The 7,128-nt window shown below is 40.3% G+C and overlaps 1 pseudogene; it reads right to left on the bottom strand.

Moving 5' to 3' along the window:
- Positions 1 to 295: 295 nt before the first annotated feature.
- LOC101397442 (DNA-directed RNA polymerases I and III subunit RPAC2 pseudogene) lies at positions 296 to 959 on the bottom strand (annotated as a pseudogene).
- Positions 960 to 7,128: the final 6,169 nt, after the last annotated feature.

Raw genomic sequence — 7,128 nt, 5'->3', positions numbered from 1 at the left:
ACCTCTCTTAGTCCCAGAGATCACCTGCGATTCCTTGCCACGTGGTCCTCTTACAATATCACAGTTTAGTTCTTTTTTTGATACACATTTACATTGTAGAATGATTACCAAGATAAAAATAATTAACACATCCATCACCTCACATAGTTAACGTAGTTAACTTTTTCTTTTTTTTTTTTTGGTGAGAATGCTTAAGATCTACTCTCAACAACTTTCAAGTATACAATACCGCATTATTAACTATAGTCACAATGCTGTATTAACTATAGTCACCACGCGGTTTAGTTCTTTTTTTTTTTTTTAAATAAAAGAGGGAATTTATTAGAACAATACAAAGGTTCTTGCAGGGATTCCAACAGCGGCAATGGGTCAATACCTAGAAGCACACCTTTCAGAAGGACAGATCATGATTTAATCACAAACTTCTACTTGTGGGTTTTGCAAGATCACGAAGAGAATATCCTAGAGGATAGTCTTCCCTGTAGCATGCATAAGTGACTAGAATGTGGATTTATTTCTGCTTGCTTTTTGATCCTTATATTCCTTTATGCTGGCCTGAAACTTGTCAAGCACATGCTGGCAGACATTCATGAGCTCATTCAGGCCTCTCTGAAATGGCTCAACAGCTGGAAGAGTACCTCGAGTCTGAATGCGCAAATTAATTTTGCTCTCTGAAGGATGGGTTGTAGTATAACCACAAAATTCCACTTCCTGGTTCTTCATGATCATGTAACGAAGAGAATTTCCTAGGGTATGGTCCTCCTCGTGCAATACAAATGTCACACAGTGTCTATCTGTTCCAGCTGCCTGGACCATTTCCAGGGCTGTCTTCCTCTCGCCTTCAGCCATCGAGGTCTTCAATCCAGATCTTTTTCTCTCCAGCTCCTGGTCCTCTTCCATGGCGGGGGCGGCTTCCGGGACCCTCAGGTGGTGCTGGCGGACTGGAGGCTCAGCCCCGTGTCACGAAACGTGCAGGCGAAGCAGGAAGGAAGGCCAGTCTAGTTCTTAAAGGCCAGCAGAAGCTCTCACTCCAGTCTGCCAAGATGGAGTCTTATATAATGTAACACAATCACTGCAGTGATTATCCTGTCGCCTTTACCATATTTATGTTGGCTAGAAGCAAGTCACAGGCTCTGCTTACACTCAAGGGGAAGGAATTATATAAGGGTGGACTCATTGCGGGTCACCTTAGGATGTGTCCACCACAGGCACCAAGTGACTATGAATATGAGCTCCTCATAATAAATTGGATGTTATCTGACATACTGATTTGTAAGGTTGGGTATGAGCAGCATCAATCTATTGTGTGATGGAAGTTGTACACTTAGGACTGGGCTCAAGCAGGTCCAGTAGGCATGAATGAAGTGTAGATGGTCCAAACAGGTGTCACCTGTTTCTGCTGTACCACTGCCCTCTTTCAACCAACACCTATGTGGCTTTATGTTGGCGAGGGGGGTCTTCTGCTATTAACTAACAGAGGAGGAAAGGTTTCTGGCCTGATTCACAGATGGGTCAGCTCAATACATTGACACTATGTGGAAACGGATTGTTGTCCCATTGTAGCCTTACTCAGCAGTGGCTCTGAAGGACAATGGTGAAGGAAATACTGCCAGCGGGTAGGCTTCCCTTTACTAAAGCTGGCCTAGCATCTGCCACAGCTAAGTGCCCAACATGCCAACAGCCCTCCATACAGCACCATTATTCAGGGAGACCAGCAAGCTACTTGGTGTCAGGTCAATTACTTGGATCCCTTCTATCCTGAAGGGAGCAGTGATTCTTCCTTAGCAGAACGGTTATCGTCTCTAGATATGGATTTGCCTTCTCTGCCCACATTGCCTACACTGACACCACTGTCTAAGGGCTTACAGAATGCCTTATAGAATAATAGAACAGGCTGTTGAAGGCTCAGCTAAGGTTCTAGAAGGAGAATCAAACCTTGTAATTTATGTGCTATATATTTATATAGGCTAGCGTGTGGTATACGCCTTGATCTAATGATTGGTATACAATACCGCATCCCTTATAGTTAGAATACACAGATCCAGGAATCTGAAAGAGTGAGGAAACTTGAAAAAATCCTATAAATACTGCAGGAGTGGGAGTCTCCTTCCTATCTTGCTGGGATAACAGCAGTGATAGCAGTGGACGCATTGTTTGTGCTGATGGCAGCCATAGCTGCTGCCAGAGACGACCAAGTGTTCAAACAAAGAATGCCATTGTCAGAAGCAGCTGGGAAACCTTAATGACAGATGAGAAGAGTGGAAGAATCAGGTAAATGGAAAGAATTTTGGGGTTTGGGGTGTAGTGAAATGAGTTAGAGTTCTGGAATCATAGAGACCTAACTTTAAATCTTGATTCTACAACTTATCTGCATGACCTTGGGCAAATAGCTTTATCCTCTGAACCTCACTCCCCATGTGTGTAAAACAGAGATAATAATAGTACCTGCCCACAGAGTTATTGTGAGAATTAGTTAATGTTTGCAGTAATGTTTGTAAAATGCCTAAAGCAGTGCCTGGAAAAGATTAAGTGTTCAATAAAATTATGTGTGCAATGAACATACTTCTCATTTTAAGACAAACATGGTATGACTATAAAAGTAATGAGATGGAACTATCCCAGAAGCTACTTGAAGGAGCTTCTTTGATGGTACCCTCATTAACCTGCCAGTGCTTGTGCCAAAGATACATTTACCTTGACACTAATGAAGCTTGAGCTCCAGGGTCCTGTATTTGCACCAGCCCCATCCAAGGTTCTGGGAGTGGCCCTAGTTGTATGTTCATATAGTTGTGTTTTTTCAACTATATTCTAAAGTTTATCTCAATACAATTTCTTTAGAAATTCCGTTAAAATAATCAACTGATTTTTTTCTTTTTAACTTTTGCATTTTGTTTCTGGCCTTCAATAAGAAAGGATCTTTCAGTCAGCTATTTGTAAAACTTTTCTGCAAATGATGTATTGCCTTTATTTTCACATTTTGAGTAGCACTGCTCTGGCCTCATGCACAATTGTTATTCTGGGACTTCTCTTTGCATCTCTTCTGTGTTCCACCCACCTGTTTCCTATATTTCATATGTTCCTCTCAAGAAGTTTCCTAAGAAAAGATGCATTGAAGTAAATTCCTTGAGAATTTTAATATCTGAAAATGTCTTTATTCTTCTCTAGAACTTCTTGTTGTTTGGCTGGGTATGTATTTCTAGGTAGGAAAAAAAAATCTCCAATATTTAACTACCAATGTTGCTATTGAGGAATTGAATGTGATTCTGATTCCCAATGAGTATGCTTGACCTCTGTATGTGTCGTGTTATGATTTTCCCCCTCTAGAAGCTTATTATAACTTATCTTTATCTCTAATTTTTCCAAAATTTAATGATGATAAGCCTTACTGGTGATATTTTCTCATTCATTTGGCTGGGCACTCAGTGAGCCCTTCTATCTAGAGGCTCATGTCCTTCAGTTCTGGGGAATAATCTTGTATTGTTTCTTTAATATTTTCTTTGTCTCCTTTTTTCTGTTGTCTCTTTCTAGTATACCTATTATTCATATATTGGATGTTCTGGACTGGTACACTAATTTTATTCTTTTTTCTCTCTTTTTCTCCATATTTGATGAAATCAGGCTATGTCAGTAACTCCTAACCTCAATATATGGGGAGGAAAAGCAGATAAAAGACTTGTAAATGACTTAGCAGAATGGAGGAAGGTCTCATTCCAAGCACTCAAAAAAGGAGACACCAGTGAAAAGCAAGCTAATTCTCCCTTCAGAATTCCAAATAGTCTCAGGGATTGGGGGAACCATGTAACTTTGACAGTGGGTACAGAGTTAAAACTTCAAGATCATTTAAAAGTCTCTGCATGGAACAGTTAGTCTTCCAAATTCTTACTTCCATTCAACGCAGTCAAGACCTCAAATCACTCAGGAGACAGGAGGAATAATCTCTAGTAAACTGGAGCAGAGAAGTTCTGAGCTCTGGCACACCAGATGCAGAACAGTGCAGCGACGCATGAAACCAAAACCAGATAAAATAATTGAAAATCTGCTTCTGGATTGAGATACTCCCAGCACACTTCTCCTGTCCAACATCAGAAAGCAAGCAATCAGGCTTACCCAGTTCCCCCACAAATAGTTGATTAAAGAAACTTTCTGTGGAGAAGTTGAATAGCCCAGTAATGTTAACCTACAAAAACCTACAAAAAATTCTGGAAGGCCACACATTTGTTCTAACATGCAGCCCAGCAGTTGATAGACTGTCCACACACAGAGATTCAACTCAGTATTTAAAAGTTCAGTTTAAAATTAAATGAGAAACTGAGGATTACTAGTCGTTTGAAAAAGGCATCCAAAATGAAAGACTGAGACAAAAAAAGCAGAAGAGAAGCCAATCAAAAGAACAAGAGATAGTTCAAAAACTTTAAGAAAGCTTCAAAGAGAATATAACATTCTTAGAGTGCTAAGATATTACATCCACTAAACTAGAACAGAATGTCATATAAAAGGAACAGAGAACAAGTGACTTTGAAACTCATTCTAGGACACAATTTTGATTTTTGTCTTCCAGTTGTACACACCATGATGGAAGGTAAGAGTGCACAGTTGTGAGCCTGAGTACCATACAGATAGGGGATGTTAAGTGGCCAAAATGTGTACTGAATACTATATGCAAATACATTTCTATGTTTTCTCATGTTATAAACAATCCATGTTGTTTAATTTTCTCTAAATTATATTTAAAAAGTATAAATTGTCAGCCAGACATAGAGCGTAGGGCCTTCTCAGTTCTCTTCTGAGCATTTGCCTAGTGCTGGGCATGTGTGTGGCCTTCTAGATTTCCAGGAATATGTGGAAGCTTTTCAAAGCCCTTATTCCCCAAAGCATCTCATGGCCCAGCCTTTCCTCCCAAGGATTTTGGTTAGTCTATTTTTTGCCCCAACTGTCACCCCTTGCACCAGGTGACAGCGACTAATATGTTTGCCTTCAAATGTTTTTGACAATTGCCCCCTGGGTGGTCATCTCAGCTCTGGGAGAGTTTTGAGTTAGGGTATACAAAGGCAAACCCTTTGAGTCTTTTAGGGAGTCACCAGGCAAGTTAAAACAGACACCACTCTTTGAGAATAAGGTCCGTTCTGTTCTCTCTGGTACTGGGTACTTGTACCAGGAATGTGGGCTGTCATCTTCAAGGCTGCTGCTGAGCTGGGGAGCAGGGAATGGGTCCAGGGTAAGTTAAAATGCCACAAATCTCTCTTAGAAAGATCCAGCTGCTTCTTCTTTATTAAACTTACTCCTGTTTCTGCAAGCTTTTGCATAGTATCCAGAGTTCTGAAAAAGTTAATTCTGACAGTTTTTGCCAGTTTATTCATTGCTTTTGTGGAGGGGTGGACTTTTGGAGTTCCCTACTCCCCCATTTTCACGGATGTCACTTGGATTCTTTCCTTGTTTTTGATGGCTTTGACAGTTTTGGGAAATTTTTTGAATGCCCCTCCATTGATATTTGTCTGATGTTTTTCTCATGATTGTACTGGGGCTATGGGATTTGGGAGCAACACCAAAGAAAGTGCCATTCTCACCACAGTATATCACAGGTATATCAACATGACCTACTACTGTTAAGAAGAGTGGAAGGAGAGTGTAGTAGTTTAGGGGTTTGGGCTTTCAAGTCAATCACATCTGAATTCAAATCCTGGCTCCTCCAGTTGCTTTAGCAAGAGATAGAACTTTTCTGAGCCTCAGTTTTCTCATATGTAAAACAGGAGTAACAATAGTCTCATAAGTATGAGCTACCTAATAAGGTTACTGTGGAGAATCAAATGAGAAAATGTGTGTGAAGTAATTCGCATTCTGTCTGGCACATAGTAAGTGCTCAATAGATGTGAACTAGTGGAATAAGAGGCTGTGGGTGTGTGTGGGTATACACAAGAACAATTTTAAAGATAATATCAAGAGAGGCCAAAGTGATTTTCATTATATAAAAAAAGTGCCATAATTTTTCTGAAATATTTAATGGGAAACCCAGAGTTCCATGGGTTTAGATATATTTGGGTACAATAGGAAATTTCATACATAGGGCATTATTCCTGATGGCAGGCCAGATGGCTACTGTAGATAGAGCTCCCGGGTAGCTGGGAGCTAGTATAAGGCCTGGCATTTGTGGTCAGGAAGGGACCCTAGAAGAAAAGGAAGAGGTGAAAACTATGTAGTTAAAAGCACTAGTATTAGAGTCATACAAACCAGGGATCAAATCCTGGCTCTCCTTTCATAGGATCTGTGACCTTGGGTAAAGTGATTTCTCTCAGCTGAAGTTTCCTCATCTGTAAAATGGGGATGATAAATTGGTTAAATGAAATAACCCATGGAGATGGCCCAGAACATTCCTGTCACATAGTTAGTGCTCAACCAATGTTAGCTGCTCTTTACTACCTAACAATTGTGACTTGGTCAGGAGACACACCATAGCAGTTACAGGTCTTTACGTCAGGGAGGATATTTTGTGCCAAGAGGTGGCTTTAGGAAGCTTACCCTTTCAATATGGAGGATGTTTTAGTCTCCTCCCCTTTTTAGTGGTCTCAGTGCCTCACTCAGGCCTGCTACAAGCTGCCCTAGGGGCAGGCAGCTTCTGTGATATTTGTGGTGGCTAAAAAAAAATCTTAAAAAAAAAAAGACTTTCAGTGTACAATCAGAAAGAAAATGGAAACCACATGGAAAATTTAGCCCATTCCAATGTGTTCTTAGTCTCCCATTCTACATCCTGCTGGGTTCTCCTCTGCAGATGATGGCTGAGAATATCCTCTTTAGAGTAATAAATCACAGGAACATTAAATGCATCCTTGCAGCTGCACCAGGGCTAGTTAGAGGCCTGTTCAAGAAAAGGGCTTATGTGGAGGAGTTTTCCCCCCTCCTTTTAAAAAGCCACCTGTACCATTTTTGTCTTGGTTTTTAAGTGGAAATGATTTTAAGATGTAATTTTCTTCCTCTACTTGTGTTTATGATGTACAAATAGTTCTTTGTTAAGAGGGAAAGAAAAAAAACCCAAACCCAAATGCCAAACCTAATTAAGGCTCTTTAGAGAAAGTGTGCCTCTTAACTTTCCAACTTCCTTTCTCAGTTAATAATTTAGAGGCTGGACAAGATGCA

This window comes from Ceratotherium simum, chromosome X (assembly GCF_057802395.1).
Source record: "Ceratotherium simum simum isolate JZ-2026a chromosome X, ASM5780239v1, whole genome shotgun sequence".
Classification (NCBI taxonomy): domain Eukaryota; kingdom Metazoa; phylum Chordata; class Mammalia; order Perissodactyla; family Rhinocerotidae; genus Ceratotherium; species Ceratotherium simum.
Note: the sequence above shows the minus strand (reverse complement) of the source record. Positions and strands in the feature narration are given on the sequence as shown.